Source organism: Cryptotermes secundus, unplaced genomic scaffold (genome assembly GCF_002891405.2).
Source record: "Cryptotermes secundus unplaced genomic scaffold, Csec_1.0 scaffold599, whole genome shotgun sequence".
NCBI classification, from domain to species: Eukaryota; Metazoa; Arthropoda; class Insecta; order Blattodea; family Kalotermitidae; genus Cryptotermes; species Cryptotermes secundus.
Window position 1 is genome coordinate 514,948 of NW_019730109.1, and position 17,916 is coordinate 532,863.

At 41.3% G+C, this 17,916-nt stretch overlaps 1 protein-coding gene across 5 annotated transcripts in view; it reads left to right on the top strand.

The window, feature by feature from the left end:
• LOC111866173 (myocyte-specific enhancer factor 2) overlaps nucleotides 1-17,916 on the top strand; it is a 208,281-nt gene that overhangs the window by 89,779 nt on the left and 100,586 nt on the right. Inside the window, exon 1 of one of the 5 annotated variants that reach the window (XM_023854860.2) lies at nucleotides 3,670-3,868. The exons of the other annotated variants lie outside the window; for them this stretch is intronic. The gene's annotated coding sequence lies outside the window, so the exon portion shown is untranslated. Of the gene's footprint in view, nucleotides 1-3,669; nucleotides 3,869-17,916 lie in introns of those variants that run through there. 5 annotated transcript variants of the gene reach the window in all.

Consider the following 17,916-nt stretch of genomic DNA (forward strand, 5'->3'; position numbering starts at 1 on the left):
TTTTTTTTTTTTTTTAATTTTAGTGTGCTGAACATGGAATAGATGAACATGAGCATAACTGTACTTACCGTGTTGTCCTTTATTTTATGGTTAAGTAGTATTTGTTCCTGAAAAGCGTTACTGCTGTTTATATTTTCGATAAAAATTATTTGATATTTATATGACCAGTGCAGTTGAGATAGTCGTACCGCTTTACATCCGTACTTTAAGTTTGAATTCTGCCTTATTACTTGATATGGTATTACAGGTGCTGATTAAAAAAACGCCGAATGAGCTTACAATATTACAAATTCACACTACATAAATAGCATAATTTACTAATAACCAGGGCCCGGATTTTGATGACTTGAAAATATTTAAAAAATGACCGAAAAAATCCAGAAAAATGACCTAAAATATGACCCAAAAATGTAATATGCAGGGCCCGGATTTTGATGACCTGAAAATATTAAAAAAGAGAAAGAAAGAAATCCAGAAAAATTACCTAAAGGAGAAAAGAAAGAACACTTCGCTTCCATGTTATTCACATTTCGGAAAACATATGAATAAAAATTGCCTAAAATGGCCAAAAATGACCTTAAACCTAGAAATGTAAAAAAAGTGAAAAAAGGACCTATAAAATTTACATTTCTGTAACCAGCAGCTCATATCCGAGATTTATATATTCAAGAGCATCGCATGGGATACTAGGAAAAAAAGATGACATGTCATCAAAATCCGGGCCCTTCTAATAACACTCTTTGTACAAGCAGTAGTCTGCAGTAAGAACCTGGGGTATATGACTTATGTACGAACTCGTTGAGGATTAAAAAGTCTGCTTCGGTAAATATGCGCTGTCAGTAAATGTTTGGAATGAGTGTCCTGATCTTCATTAGATTTATATTTTTGTCATCAGTACTTTTCAGTGATTCGCTGTGACAGATCGATGCATTTAGTCGTGAGGTCCCCGAAAAGTGACCCCTTTCGACAGGTAGGAGCCGAAGGTAAATTCGTTTCACTAAGCTTTATGCATTCCCCCCCCCTCACTTTATGTAGTACATAAAAATGTCATTCTGTAGTTCCGAAGCATTAAAGGGTTAAATGCATTCAACAATACCTCATTCTGCCCTCCCTATGGCGGCGCCTCTCATGTTGCGCGGTCAGCCATGTTGATATCGTCTCCCATTGGTTGACACAGCTGTATATTTGTCTGTTAGTTCGAGGCTGTTGTTGGCGTCATATGAATTAGAAGGTTGCAGATGTGTTCTTGATGGTTTTACGTGAGCAATAGCTGAGAGTAGCTGAATAGAACCACGAGAAGACAAAGTATACATATTATAACATCGATAATTTATTAGTTCTTGTGTATATCGAAACCGTGATACAGCCTGTCATTCGGCATAATTTCTTTGTTTACTCACGTGGGACTGCCAGCTGAATGTTGTCACATATCTTTCCTGTGATACTGGCGCACTAAACCTAAATATTAAAAGACGGAAAATGTACATTGTACCTTCTATTTACTAGTGTGGGAAAATTGGTCTTTCTTCTGAGGGGTGTACATTTAGGAATAAAATTTCAGTAGGTAGTATTTTTGTCTGTTTACTCGTGGTTGTGAAACTGTTCTCCCTCCTCCTAGTTATTCCTATTTAAGGGCTCTCAAAACGGAGTTCTAACAACATGGTGCAAGATCTGTTTTGAGAAGCTAATAGTCCTTCGTCTAGCCAGGATATTCCCTGACTTACGGAATCCACAGATTCATTATCGTATACACCAAAGCTTGCCACTATTTTATATCCCGAGGCAGATGAATCCTGTTTATTTAAGGTCTAATGTAACATGTTCTCTCAACTACACTTCATCGTCCAACTGATCTCTTCCCTTCAAGTTTTCCTACTGAAATTTTGTATCCATTTCTGAACTGTCCCATGTGTGCTACATGCCTCAGCTCATCACCCTACTAATATTTGATGAAGGTACAACTTAAAAAGCTCCTCGCACAGATTTCTCCTTTCTCCTGTTACTTCTTCCCCTTAGGTCCAGATACTGTTCCTCAGCATCCTGTCTCAGTCGCAGCCTGTGTTGTTCCGACAGTTTGATAGACCGAGTTTCATCTCTATACAAAACAATAGGTACGTATAGTTTTGCATATTTTAGTGTCTGCATTTTCATATTGCAGACCCAAGGATAACAAATTCTGCATTGGATGCTAACAAGCATTTCCAGAGCCTAATCTGCATATTTCTGTCTGTATTCAATTTAGATTTCTTACTGTCGTTCCTAAATATATGAACTTGTTACATTTTAGTTTGATTTGTTAGCTGTCTCAATATTACGATTTCGTCCTAGAATCTGGTGCCTAACATGAACACGTGGTTCTTCCAAAGACCTTTTTTTTCCCCCCCGCGGGAGGGTTGTTAATCCCTTAGCCAACATCTGAGCAGGAGGACCACCTCCTGTCGTCTATTAACGACTGATTATTCGATATATTCGCAGCAGCCCTCCACAATATCTGGAGGTCATCTCTTCTACCCCCAACCTGAGAACTCTTCATATTTCATGGGACACGCTTGGCATGACAAAAACAATTTTTGAGTAGCATGTGTCTCTTTGGGCAAAGGAAGAAGAGTGAAGCGGGCTGGACAAACGTGTATATCACGCGTGGGGAACTCAGAAATGTGTGTATAATTTTGGTTAGAATATCTCCAAGGGAAGATCAGTTGGGAGACTTAAGCGTATATTGGAGGGAAGTTTCGAATTTGGTGTGTAAGAAATGATATGCGGAAATGCGGGCTGGATTTAGCTGACTCAAGATAGGGTCCAGTTTCAGTAATTTTTAAAACGGCGATGAACTATCGGCAGTTTTTTGATCGTTCTCGTAACTATCATCTTCCGAAATAAGTGTTGGCCCTTCATCCATTTGAAGGAAAGGCTTGAAAGTACATGTACAGAGGTTTGGCCTATTTGCAGCCCAGCTCAGCGATGACCTTGTATGAGAAGTTGTTTTAATTCTTAAAACTAAAGCAAAGGACTTTGATGTTTTGTAGCAGAAGTCTGCATATTTCGTGTCTTTATGCTCAAGCCTTGTGTTTGCGCGAGCGCTTAGGACTTCGGGCAAATCTCAGTTTAGTTTCACATGAACTGCGAGCAAATGTCTCTGAAAACCGAGAAGCCATCTTTCGTATTATCATACGAGTGTGAGAATCATAAGGAGTACATAAGGTCATTCCGTGCGTAAAATTCAGCACTTCTAAGGATGAAACAAGTGTTACATAATAGGCTTGTTACTACTCTACTTTAAACGTATATTTGGGTTACACGGTAGGACATGACATCCCAAATGTGCTTTCATTTCGTGCAGCTTATGCAAAATACGTAAAGTAGGATGACTTGTGAACGCCGCTGTTGGGTGCCATGTTGTGTCTGTTCTGTCTTCCTGTTTCAACAGGCCGCGTCCTCGGCATTGATAATTAAACATGCGTGACTGATAACCACACGTGTTCAGCGATTCCTCACAAAGCTGCTGACTTACGGATGTTTAGTACTCGTTCTAGTTCTGTGCTAAGTGTCTTCTTTTATAAAGGGCAGCGATGTTACTGTGCTGGAGCACTAGGCCAAAAGGACGTGTGGAGTAGAGGAGATGTAGCTCCACGCATTCTTAATCTCGGGAGCAGATAGAAGTGGATGGGCAGCGTCGCGTCCCCGACTGCTTTACCCCAAAGGAAACAGCCTCCGTGCCCACTGAATAGGATGCATGGCGGGCCACAGAGCTGGTGTGATGCATTGGTGAAGAAAAGGAATCCGTGCCCTTGCTGGAAGTCGAACCCCTGTCTTGCATCTTGTACACTGCCTGACCTTTTTGACAGAATTAAGAGCTCGGTGGAAGCGGGTAAGTTAAGCATCCCACAAGAAAGTTTCCGTGAATTGTCAGTAACTGCCCTAAGGGCAAATTATTTTCTTCGTCTTTTGCATTTAATTCTGTCGAAGTGTTAATAGCGTAAGACACCCGGCTGTATTTTTTGAAAGGTGAAGTTAAAAATTATCTATTTACAAGTGTTCAGAAGTTCAGAAGCTGGAACAAAATAGTGCTGGCATACATCCTTATATGCATAAAATAAAAAAAAAATTGCCGTCGGAATAGGACACATGAGTGCCACATGGCTGTGCTTTTGTGCTAATATTTTTTTTTTGTTTGTTGAAAACATAACTATGAATGCATCCAGTAAAATAATTGTATAAATAATTTTAATCCCTGACAGTGTTTTGAGCATTGAACACTTTAAATTTACCTTTGTGAAAAATGAAAGAAAGGAGTCTTTTCAATTGTCCACCGCTTTAATGAATTAGCGGAGTAATGGTTATTTGGTGGAGAAAACTGCATAATGAGGAGCTTCATAGCTTCACTCCTCCCCAAATGTAATTAGAATGATGAAGTCAAGGAGGATAAGATGGGCAGGGGCACGAATGGGGCAGAAGATTACTGCATATAGGATATGGGTGGGAAAGCCAGAATGAAGAAAACCAAGACGTAGGAAAGTGGATAATATTAAAATGGATCTTAGATAGGATGGGGTGGTAAGGACTGGATTGATCTGGCTCCGGATAGGGACCAGTGGAGGGCTCTTGTAAACACGATAGTGAACCTTCTTGTTCCATAAAATGTTGGGAAGTTCTTGAGTAGCTGCAGAATTGGCAGCTCCTCCAGAAGGGTTCAGCTCCACGAAGGGGACATCAAGGGAGGAACATAGACTGAGGGTGTTGAGGAGAATATTTGGACCGAAGAGTGATGAAGTGACAGGAGGTTGGAGAAAACTGCATAATGAGGAGCTTCATAACTTGTACTCTTCTCCAAGGATAATTAGAATGATCAAGTCAAGGAGGATGAGGTGGGCAGGTCATGTACCACGAATAGGGGAGACGAGGAATGCGTATAGGATATTGGTGGGAAAGCCAGAAGGAAAGAGACCACAGGGAAGACGAAAGTGTCGGTGGGTGGACAATATTAGAATGGATCTTAGAGAGATAGGATGGGATGGTATGTATTCGATAGATCTGACTGAGGATAGGGAGCAGTGGAGGGCTCTTGTAAACGCGGTGATGAACCTTCGGGTTTCATAAAATGCTGGAAATTCCTTGAGTAGCGTGGTTTTATTGGCGCTGTAACTCTAAATACAGTGGCTGCTGCTGAATTCTGGCGGCGCCTGTTGTCTCTTCACACCGACTCCCGCTCGCTTACCGAGTGTTGGCCCTCTCGCCTCCAACGTCGGTCGTCGTTTTCATCCGATTCTTGGGTACAGATCTTTCGAAAGTAGCGTGTTCTCCCACAGCGCCAGTACGTAAACTGTCCCTTATTTCCGCTGGTGGTGGGGGGGTGCTTCTCCAGAATGTCCTGGCCATCGTTTGGCGGGCTCTGGAGGGCGTTACGACTGCTATGTCGACTGCCTCCAGCTCGAGAACCTCATTGACTACCTCACCGAGTGACTTCTTGCCCCCCCCCCAAGTAGCTGTAATCTTATGTCTCGCTCATTTATCCCGTCAGTGTATGAACGGGAGGCTTTTTTACTAATTAAGTATTCATGTACTTCAACGTGGATGCGGTAAGCCGAGTAGTAGATGGCTGCGGCAAACTCGTGCAGGAATTCCACGCCGGTTCCTGTACTCCCCAAAGATCTGTCCTCACATCGGTCTTCGATATCTGCTAGCTGCGTATTTAACCCGCACCGTGTGCTTTTCAGATCCTGGACGAAGTCGTGTGTAATTTCTAGTAGCTGCGTTTAAAACTCTGTCCTTGAATTTTCTGTCTTAGTGGAGCTCTTCGTGGAGGGCCTTCTTTTGTGTTCGCTGTCTTTTCGCGGAGGCGTCTCTTAGTCGGCGTATTGAAGGACAGTGTTACTCCATGAGAGTTGGGCTTCGTTTTTTCGGGATTCGCGTTCACTTCCTCGTCGAGGTTTAGTGCTCCTTGGTCGACAGACGCCAGGATGTCTTCCACCCGATTTTTTATGGTCTTTTCCAGTTCGAACAGAATGGAGTTTGCTGCGGCCTCCATATTTTTCTGACTGGCCCTCACTGCGGTTTTGATTTCTTTACCAGCTTTCATTTCCGTGTGGCCGGCATTAATTTGGGTCCATAACACATCTTGATAGGCTTCCAACTTTTCTTCGATAGGCCTTCATCGCTTTTTGGGCGACACTCATGGCGGTGTCCATCTTGACCTCCATCATTTCTTGAATGACCCTCGTGTTTTCTTAAATGGCCTTCATTGCATCCCTGCCTGCGCTCATGGGGGTGGCCACCTTAGCTTTCATTTTATGTTGGTTGACAGCCATCTGGCCTTTCATACTTTTGTTGAGTGATCCTTGTGGCCTTAATATCAACAATTACTATTTGTTGTATGGCCTGTTGTTCCTGTATGACTGATGTCAGATCTTCCATGTCTTGTATAGTCAACAGTCGACTTTGGTTCGAATTCTATCAATCCAACCAGTCCAATTTCTGACCCAACTTTTCACGTGGTAGTGATTGTACACGGGGTTTGGGTTGATAATTGGATTTATTGAACGCTTATAACTCATAACTGCAAATAACTGAAACAGCCACTAATTTGTATACGCTATAGATCACTGTAACTACAGCAAAGTCTTGTGTTTGTTAGTTTCTCGTCACAAGTCATCGCTAGTTAGCGGCTGCTGACAATGGTAATTCCTCACGGCCAACCACGAACTGCCGTCTTTCACTTGCAGCTTACGACAGCCTCCCGCCAATGCGAATCTGCCCCCCCCCCCAAAAAAAATGGCAAGAATGACGTATTCTTCACGACGTGTCTTAATTTGTTCGAGTTTTGAAATACTCGAGGTCTTCAGGAACACATCCTCGCATAAAATGCGATCGCACTAAAATTTGTTCCCGTTTCAAATGTCCATCGTTCTCTTTGTCGCCCAGGATCCTTTTTTCCTCTATTTCGGAACTCGTGAATTTCTGCTTCTATCCGGGCATAAAACCCATCGTCTTATATAAGCGGACAATTTTTTATGCAATTAAAAATGTTTGTAATTCATCCCTGATATCATCAGGGTGGTTACAGCCTTTAACTGCTTTTAGGAAGGTCATTTCAGGTGGCTGTATTGCATTTAACGAAGGCGTGATCACAAATGCTCACACATTTCAGCATAATGGTACCTTTCCAAGGAGACTGAACAGAGAAAGAAGCAAAGAAACCGGATTGACGGTTTACAGAGTAATTACAGTGCACGCATTGTAATATGGAAATGAAGCATGTCCGGTAAATAAACGAGTTCTAAATGAATACTTATTAGAAATTATTCTAATCCATTGATTAGTAAAATGTGTATTTGCTGTCTTAACAAGGGATGACCGAGCCGCCTGGCATGGCGGTAACGCTCTATGCTCGTATTCGAATGGTACTCATTTAGGACAGCACCATAGCTGAAGCGGTTAGTCGGTGGCATCCCACCGCGGCGGCCCGGATTCGATCCCGGGTCTGGTCAAGTGGGATTTGTGGTGGACAAAGTGGCGCTGGGGCGGGTTTTCTCCGAGTACTTTTGTTTCCCCTGCCAATCTTCATTCCACCAAATTTTCCATCATCATCATCATCATACCCGGGGCTGGCTACAATAGGCCAATCAGTGGCCGCCGTGCCGAGTGGAAACCGTTGAACTCCCCCCCCCCCACTAAGCGAATTAAAAAAAATGGTACTCAGTTCTAGTCTCGGCCAGGACACATCGTGACTAGGGTGCTACCTCAGTACCTCCAGGCAAATGCCAGGATAGTGCCTTGGTGACTGATCCTTGCAAGAACCCTTCCAATGTATTATCATTTATCATTGTACCATTCGATGTTGTATAACCTAGGTGCTGACAACGTCGTACAATAACCTACAAGAGAAACATGGGTTGGACTAATAAAATCATAATACATTCTTTGTTATAACGTATATTTAATTACAGTATACACAGTGAAAAAGACCGCCTTTGTGGTCCAGTGGTCACAGTACCTGGTTACAGATCCAGAGGTCCCTGGTTCGATTCCCGGCTCTACCAGATTTTCTGAGAACTAGTGGATCGGTGTCCACTCAGTCTCGTGAGGATAAATGAGGAGCTCTTTCAACGAAATAGCTGCTCCGGTCTAGAAAACCGATATTAACGGTCTTAGGGAGTCGTTGCGCTGACCACGCGACACCATCTATCCGCAAAAGTTGGCACTAACTTCGCCGACAAGCGGTGGTCGCTCAGTCGGCATAGTACGCTTGCGGACTAAAACCACGGGAGTGTTTTTTTGTGCACAGTTAAAAAGGCGAAACCATAAGTCGCCATTTAAGAATAGACTATTGTTTGGTATTTAATAGTATTTTTTATCATTCGTTTATCTATAAATATTTTTACTTTGCTTTTCTTTTGACTCACAGGTTTATTTTCATATTATGAAAGAATTTAAATATGCAAGTTCTAGTCCTAGGCTGATCAGCAACTAACGCTTTAGCACCTGTTCTTCAGTTGTACTGTGTTATATACGAGTATTCAGTGTTTGTGACCGAAAAGTTGGTATACAGTTAAGGGCTGTAGTTTACTGGAATTTGACGATGTGTAATCGGGCCAGTATTTACGTTTCGGAGGAATCTGTTGCCATCATCTTCGTATACACTGAGGTTGGATGGTAGCTTGCTCTTCGGAAAAGCTGGGAACCATCTACCAGACTGCATGTAGTCACTACAGAACAGCGCTGAGAAAATGATAAAATTTTAATAATGTTAGGCCTAAGGTGTGCAGTGGTACATGTTGAATTGGCAGCATTTTTACCCCTTTATTGTAGATGGTATTGGCTAGTAAGCTAGTTAGTAGCCGGAGGGAGTGCAGAAACGTTAATGGAAGCAACAGAATTCTGTGATTGTGTTGTATTTCACACGTAACCGGTAGTGGAGATCGCAAAATCCTGCACTTTTTAGAGTAGTGATATTAGGCCCATGTATGCTATATTTATCTACAAGTGACGTAAGAAGTAACAAACCAATTGTTTGGAAAGGAAACACCGAAAATAATGATAATAGTTTTGATAAAATGCACATTGCTATTAATAAAGTCATTTTATATATTGTCGAAGTTATACTTGAATTAATTAAATATGTTTATGAGCAGTACAGTTTTGTTAATTCCCTGAGGTTTGAAAGTCACTGCTTCTTTCTAATGGTCCGTAATGCATTTCATATTTGTTGAACGGTACTCAAACGACATTGTTGTCGTTTACAAAGCATGGAATACAATTGGAATGCGTTTTTGGCTCATTCGCAATGAAACTTGAAGGAAAAAATACGTCTCTTAGTTTCACTGTTTGTCTTCGCATATAACAACCCGAGAACCGTTGATCGAATTTCCGAAAATATAATATTGTATAGTTCTACCAGACTTCGTCGACATGTTCCGATTTCAATTGAAATCGAACAACAAAAGCGGATGCTTATATGAAGTCAGCTTAAGTCGCTGAATATTTGTCGGAGAAAACTATAGGCCATATTTCGAAAAAAAAGTTGTAGAGAGAAATGCAACTCATTTTGTGCTCGGTGATTTTTTTTTTCACAAGTCGGCGTTGCAGGAAAATGAAAGAGAATGTACGTTCTAGACTTGTTATGCTGTGCGTACATTTCTTAGCTTTGTTCGGTTTGAGGATCTCATAGCGGTGACTGCTAAGGGTTCTATTTATTGGGGTATATCGTCGTGTAGTCCAGTGAAAGTCAACTGATATTTCGGTGGAACATACGTCAATCTTCAGCGTCGAAGAGTAAGTCAAGCAAGACAACCAGCATGAAGCAGACAGCAGGTTCTTCCGAAACGTCGGTTGGCTTTCACCGGACTACACGGCGTTATATCTCAGAAGACAGAACTCTTCATTTCTGAACTTCTTTATTTTCTTCCGATTTTTTTTATTTCATTGTGCACTCCACGTCTGTATCCAGGATCCAATCCTGGGGGGGTCGATGTCCATTTTTCTCTATGCAGTTTAACATCATATTTGTTTTCTCTTGACTGAGGTACCAAACGTCGCAGTCGAGAGATTAGCGCCACTGCTTCTTACTCGAGAAATAACGGGTTCCAATATCGGGTTCGGGACCTGCCATCTTGACTAGGATTTCTCGTGTTTTCCTTAGTGCCAGGCGAATACCGGGGCAGCATCTCAAATTAGGCCAACTCGGCATCTCTCACGTCCTGTCCAGTTAATTTACTAGTCATCCTGCATTTCGACGTTACATAGTCATAGTTACTTATGGTGTCGTTAAGTGAATAAGAAGTACATACATTGACGAAATTAAGATAGAGTACGCTGTATCGACACGTGTTTGTACCTTTCTTAGTAGAATGGCGTGGGTAATAGTCATTCTGGCTTAACTGTCTTTGGTTTTCCTCATTCGCTCTGGGGAGATGCCTTTACATAGAACACGAACCCTCCTCTCTGATTCTTACCGCTTCACTGTGCTAGTGCGTCATCTTATATCAATAAATAATCTCTTGCAGGGATTCAGGGAACATGCCAGCCTTTGTTTATATTTAACATGGAATTGGCAATTACATATAGACATTGGAATTAATGGTGGAATAAATGACTGGGGAAACTGAAGACAGTGAGTCAGTTTCGTTGATCATTGAACACACAGAGAGTGGCAGGACAACGAACGAAATTCTTGAATGCTTTCCACAATGCTCGAATTACAAGATCAGCTGTTCGGACTAGTTTATTTCAGCATATTCATTGTCCCATCACACAACTATGAAGGTTTTACTATTTATTTACTCAGTATGTTGGCCCTGCCGATCTGTGTGCTGCCCTTCGCAACCTTTTAAAGCACTACGTAAACGTATGTACCGCCCGAGTTAACATTAAAATACTCTGTATTTTGCCCTCAGAGAATATGTATATTTCTTATGATTCTCGCATTAAACAGTGATTATTTCTCTAAACAGCATTCAGCCGTTGTCTTTGTAATTGAGATTGGACTATGTTTTCTCTAAGATAATGAGTGACATTTTTAGTATTGTATGGAGGAGATTCTTGCTTCAAAGAGTTAGTCTGGTAGTGAATGTTTCAGTGAGCACAAGACGGTCAGGGATCGCACAGTAAGTGCTCTGTGAGGAATCCGATGCTGTTCTGGCTAACACGGCAATTACTTTCGCGTTAGAAGAATGGTGACGATAATCTTTCGTTGCATCATAACCTACAGAACTTTGCATCAGGCCACGGCTACTCGTTGCGTTCTGTGCCCTTGTGCCAGCCTTTTTTCTCCTTTAGATGGGGATGTAATGCAGCCAGCTCGTGTCGGGCTGGGAGGGGGGATCGTGCGGCGCGACTCATGAGGGGAGTGATGGACGCACCGGCAGCTACATCGCGCCATAAAAGGTAGCGAGCGACTTGAGAAGGGTCTGCCAGCAGCAGCAGCACCAGCCGTGCGCGATGCGAACAGCCGCCTGCTGCCCGAGTTTTCCGGACTTGCTCAGGCGAATGTGGTTACGTGTAACAAAATGAGACCCGCTTAACTTTCATACGTCTCAGCGTAAGGCGTACAAGTCACCGGTATTAAGATACTGAGAATTTTTAAGTTTTTAACAATTCATGGAATGAGTAGCACTCCTGCTTCATATTTGGGAGATCCGGGGTTGATATCTCGGCCCGGATACCGGCCATCCTGAGATTTTTCATGGGTTTCTGAAGTCCCTGCAGGTAAATGCTGGGATTTAATCTCAAATTAGACCACGACTGTTTTCTTACACCCCTTTCCAATGATTTTTCACTAATAGTCTGAGTTACTGATAGCGAAGCGAAGTAAGTATTAAATGAATAATCTGTAGGAGCAAAAATAACGAACTGAATGACATTCGTAGTGAAATCAAATTTCTCATTCAATTCTAAATCGTTTATTCTTACCTGCCATGTTTTAACAGCCTGAATATTGAAATGTACAAAATTGCAGTTGGCACCATATCTGTTTATGTGGGTGTAAAGCCTGGTCTCGCATTCGAAGGAAAGAACATGGACTGAGAACGACTGGGAGGATAATCCTAAGGATAATATCTAGATCCAAGAAAGAAGTAACAGGAGGTGCAGGAAATGAGATAATAAGGAGCTTCATACTTTGTACGGGTCACCTAATTACGTTAGGGTTATTACGTCAAGGAAGATAAGGACGGTGGGTCATGTAGCATGCACATTAAAAATGAGAGAGACGTGTAACAGTTTGCTAAGAGATTCTTAAGGCATGAGGCTACTTATGAGACCTAGACATGAGTGGGCGGATGATATTAAACCGGACGTTAGAGAAGTAGTGTGTGATTACAGGGACTGGGTTTAGTTAGCGTAGCGTCAAGTGACGAGCTGTGTGAACATGGTGACGAACGTTGGGTTTATTTAAAGGATTTTTTTTGATGAGCTGAGCAATTACCAAAGTTTCGAAAAAGATGCTGTCTCGTGGAGCTGGTGTTTGTCAGAAGATATTACCACTCACCTGATACAAGGTATTTTAGTGTCTTCCATGTGATCCGACCAGTGTCATAAATTAGCGATGAGGGATAGCTCTAGTTGGCCCCAAACGACGCACTCAACCCATGCCAGCTTGTTACTAGTGTAGCTGTCGTCTGCTATTGTCACATACACAGCCTAATGCATATGTTTACCGTAAGATTGGTTGCCAGCCCAGCAAACGAAGAACGTCATTACCTTGTCACTGAATTTGTTCATTATGATTTACTTAACGCCACTGTCTGTAGCTTCGAAGGATAGGATGATTAGTGAATAAAGAATTGAAGGGGATGTGAGATTAGGTGGCGATACCCTAATTTGGGGTATTTTTTTTCTGTCAGCCGCGTGGAGGGACAGAAGGACGCTGCCAAGAACCTGACAAGACAGGCTCCCAGACGAGGTTTGAACACGAGACTTCGAGAATATGAACGGAGAATGCCACACATTCGAACATAACATTCAGTGTCACTAAACTGAATGATTGTAACAGAAATATGAACATAAATTACCACTTGTAGTATATTGATGTGTGTATAGTAAGGCCCTATAAAGCCTGCTTCCTACTCTTTAGCCAGTCACGTGTCGGGTCATACGCTCGTTGTGCATAAGATCAGATTAGGAAATGCACATATGCGCATAGCGTAACAACTATGACTCATTCTTTCGTTTTTTTAATTATGTCGAAGGAATCGAAGTTACATTATAATAAAGTAACGAATGTAGCAGCATATTCAGTAAATATATACATATGTACGTATATATACATATAGGCGTATAAATGCATCACGGAAGAATTTTCCTTTATTTCTTATCACTAATAAGAGACTGCAGTAAATTTCACTTGTGTTCGGAAGGCAATTGTCGATTTGTCAGCGTAGGGTCAACAAATTTTTAAATGTATAGAGTGTAACAATTCTGGTGTGTTCATTCCCTTTTAATTGTTTCGAAAACAGCGAGATTTACGGAAAGAGTATGTCGGGCATAAAATAAATACTTCTACAACTTGTTTTCGAAATATTCTTCAGTACGATAAATACGCCGAGCTCCACACGAGTTCTAGCAACATGAATTCACTTTAACACAGTTTTTGAAGTATGGCTTTTTCTCGACTAACATAACTTTATTTTCGGTTTAACACGACATCTCCACGAAGTCTCTATTACATCACTTTTATTTCTTATGGGAAATTTGTGTCCGACTAACACGATTTAACCTTACACGAAATTTTTAAAGAACGTACGTCATGTCAGTCGACGATTGGGTTGAGCAAATTGAGACTCGAAGGGTGCGAAGAGAAGCTTGTAGGACTTCATGCGGGCAATCCGTTGTTTATTATAATCGAAAATGTCAATAAAACTATACAGCATCGAATTTAATGAAAATCTGTTCGATGGTTCTGGCGTTGTTATGGACGTACGGGCGAAGGGATATGGCTAATCTTATTGGTGCATCTTTGCAGCATTTTGATGTGAACTCATCAGAAAGGGGCTAGATAATAAGTATATTTACATAGCAACAAATTATTATAATAGTCAACAAAAAATATATCTTTGCTGAGAATCGTAATCAATGGTGAGCTCTTTTGAGCATGGTCATGAAATTTCAAGTTCCATGAAAGGCTAGCATTACTTGAGTGAGTGGCCGTAAACTTCTCAAGGACACTGCTCCATGAGGTTTGTCTCTATTTAGAACTTCATATGCATGTAGTGAACTACTCTTAAGTTAATGTATAGATACTAATTATAGATTATACAGGTGATTTCGCTGGATATCAACCTGTTCATGCCACTAGTCATTAGTATATCTAATGAGTAATCGGCACTTTAGCTTATAGAATTATGTAATATTCTGATTGCTAAAATCTAAAATAAATAAATAAATAAATAAAATATGCATGTAGACCTACGGAGTTATATGGACCTATAGTTTTCACACGAGGGACTGGCAGAAACTTCAGAACATTAGCATGTGATGGTGATTGTATGTAGCCTATTACTTTACTGACTTTTGTGGACGGTCGAAATTTTAGCCTTCGGAGGATCCGTATTGTTTTGTGATCGACTATCTGCTGCCATTTATGTGAAGTATTTGCATGGCATAAGACGACTATATAATTGTTTTCGTGAAATTTACAAGTAATGCAGTTCTGTACCGTGACATAATATGAAGTTCATAGATTGTATAATCAACTGAAAAAATTCAAAATGTGGAGATCCCTCAGTTCTTATTAGATCCGACCACTGTTCAGAACTTGGTTTCTTGCTGATACGGCCTAAAATCTGAGAGATGGCAGATTTAATCTAGAACAGTTATTGCATTTTGAATAAGGCAATCGCAAACTTGATCGTTTCTTCTACTCCCAGACAGCAAATGTAACTTATGAGTAAATGCAGTTTGAAATAGCTCATAAAGTGACCGGACTTGAGAATAAAGTAAAAGAAAGCAAAATGGACTTAAAGGACGTCGGTACAACAGTTAAACAATTCAAGCTCAAAATTAATCGAAATATTATTTAAGAATTCAGTTCATGTCTCACAGAAAACACGTCGTGTCTCCTCTACAACGAGCAGTCTGTTAATGCTGTTTAGGGAAGTGGGCTAATGGCTCTTTATTTTGAGAATTATATTGCCACATGTTACGGTTGTGACTGGTAGACGGGGTTTTGGATTGGATGATTGGATTTATTGACACCTTATGCGCTCATCTCGGAACTACAAGTAATACAGCGCTATCGCTGATCTACATACTTGCAGTTCACCGTCACACACACACACAGAACTAGTGTTCACAGTCTTCATTTGTCGTATTGTGGCAACGGATTTGTAACAGTCTCACCGTCAGTGCAGCACACACAAAGTCTTCTTTTCACAGCCTAATTCTTTTTTTGTCATTTATTGTCAAACATCTTCAACTACCATCTGCAAAGACTCCCTCGAATCTGATTCTGTCGGAGTCAGAGTCACAGTTACTTTACAACGGTCGGTTTACCGTCAATCAGTTCGTCTTGGCGACAAGCCAAGAATTTTTATTTCCCAACTGAACACTTTTAGGTATAGTCCTCTCTGACGAGAGGATGGGTCGTTTACAATTGCTGCTGGTCCTCGCCAGTGAAGTCATTCTCACGTCCGATTCCCACGGGACCCGTGGCCACAATTTACTGTCTCACATTCGAGACTTCCCCAACCTGGAGGGCCAGGTCCCGTATGTATATCCGCGAGGAACAGGATGGCCCGGTTATGTCCCCAGGTAATAGGTTCCCTTTTCGTCGATTCCCACAACTCGCAGGGCTGCCGTGTAGGTATTTGACCCGGTCTCCACACGGGAGTGATACTGACTGGCCTGTAATCTTCGTTATACAGCGTCGGGCCCGGACCCATAGGAGACACCGTTTATTCTCATAACTGACCGTTTCCACGAGAACGTGTTTGCGTCGCCCACCCAACAAGGTGTTGTTTACCAAGAATCTGCTGCCCTAGCAACGACGTTATCACATTGTTCTGTTTCCGCGGAAACGTGTTTATCGAGCCGTTGCCTAGCGATGGACGTCTTTCGCTCCACGATTTCTGCTTTCGGGCGTCGAGTCAGTATGAAACCCATAAACACTATCGAGACGGTTAAGAGTTTCTGGATGTTATCTGTACCGCTGTTCCAAAGGCCTGTAGTAACATGCAGGTTACTTGTCGTACCTTTGAGCTGCTATGTGCGTATTTCTTCGTCACATTTGCTGAAGGAGTGTGTATAATGTGATAATTAGTATTTTTTTCGGAAGCTGTTTCCTTTCATTTAATACTCCTAGTAATACGGGTTGGAGGTGAAGACAAACGAGTATGCTCCTTCGAAACGTTGGTACCGGCCTACTGGACTGCACTGTGTCATAATCCAGAACACGACAATATAAATCTTCACCGAGAAAACATAAAATCTAATTTATTTAGGCTTACCCTATTTGTATTTGCTAGGATTTCGTGTTATTAAAGATTTCCTAATGTAATGTTTTCATTGAAGTCCGTTCACTGTTCACTGAGAGCAAACGGGTAAAGAAACGAACATGGCCTTCTCGTAAATAAAGTTGTGCATTATTTTGTCTGCATAGAACGCCTAAAATGTTGTTGAAACTCTGAACTCCAGTGTACAGATGCGCATGCTCCAAATATTGTATAAGCTGTCAGGAAAGCAGAAGAACGCGAGTGTTGGAGTGTGTTGATAACCACGATTAACGCATTAACGCGCTTTCCTGGAAAACTTCACATAAGGCGGAAGTTCGTAACTCAATACTTGATTTTATAGATGCGGTGTTAAAACTACGTCAAGTTTCCGAGCGAGTATTTTTCAACTCTGAATTAAGTACTCGTTTCATCTTTTTAATATTTAAAAGTGAAGTAGCATTGTAATAAGATAGAAATGCGTTTTAACATTGCCTTAAATATCGAGTTTGCATTAATTGTTATTTATGTCTTCTTATGTGGAAATTCATCAGAACGACAAAGTTGACTAAAGCTGTAACACTGCTGACTTGTATTTCTGAGTTGCTCGGTTAAAATCTCGATTCAGAGACCGGATAATCTCACTTATTTCACGACAGCATCCTTAAATGGGCCTAAATCATATATAAATTAAATTGAAGTGAAATTTGTTCACAAGATCACGCAATTGACATAAATTAATACGTTGAAGCTTTCGTGCATTTACAGGTACACGTATGTGCTCAAGTACTTGCGAGATCAGTGTATCCGGAGGCTGAAATGGTCTCAGCTTGACGCGGAAGGAACCTTATAAATGGAAAATATTCTTTGAACAAAAATCATGTGGTCCTTTCCAGTGAAACATGCAAACTGAACACGCATACGCCGAATTGTGACTATATTGTTTTGCAGTGAATTCTTTGGTTTCATGACAGCTATTTTTGTTGTTGTTAGGGAATGTTTTCTCGAATTATTCCTGTTTTTCACATTTTAATTTTTTTTGCGGATTATATGACATTTTTATGAGGAAATAGGTAGTATGAATGATCGTGAAACTGCAAGGAAACTGTTGCAGTCTGACTATTTTGACAGTTTTGGTGTTTCTCTCAGTCCGTCCAGGCATGTACCAAAATAGTATTTAAAATGCCGCCAGGACTGCTTCCTCACATATCCTTTCCGTTTCAGTATTGGCGAATCATCCCGTCATTCGACGGTGTATAGCCCTGTTATGGAAAGCTTCATTTAATAAACCAGAAAGAAATAAACAAACTGGGATATTGTCGTTCACGACTCGTGCTGTGTATTTGCGAATACTTCGAACAGTGGTGAGTGACGGCCCACCAGACTGTTCCTATACAGCTGTTCTAGTGAGTGGAAGGTCGTGCAAATTTACGCGTGTGTTCTTGTGTGTACCTTCCTTATCTTGAAATCTCATATGGAAGACGTACGTGAAGATTCA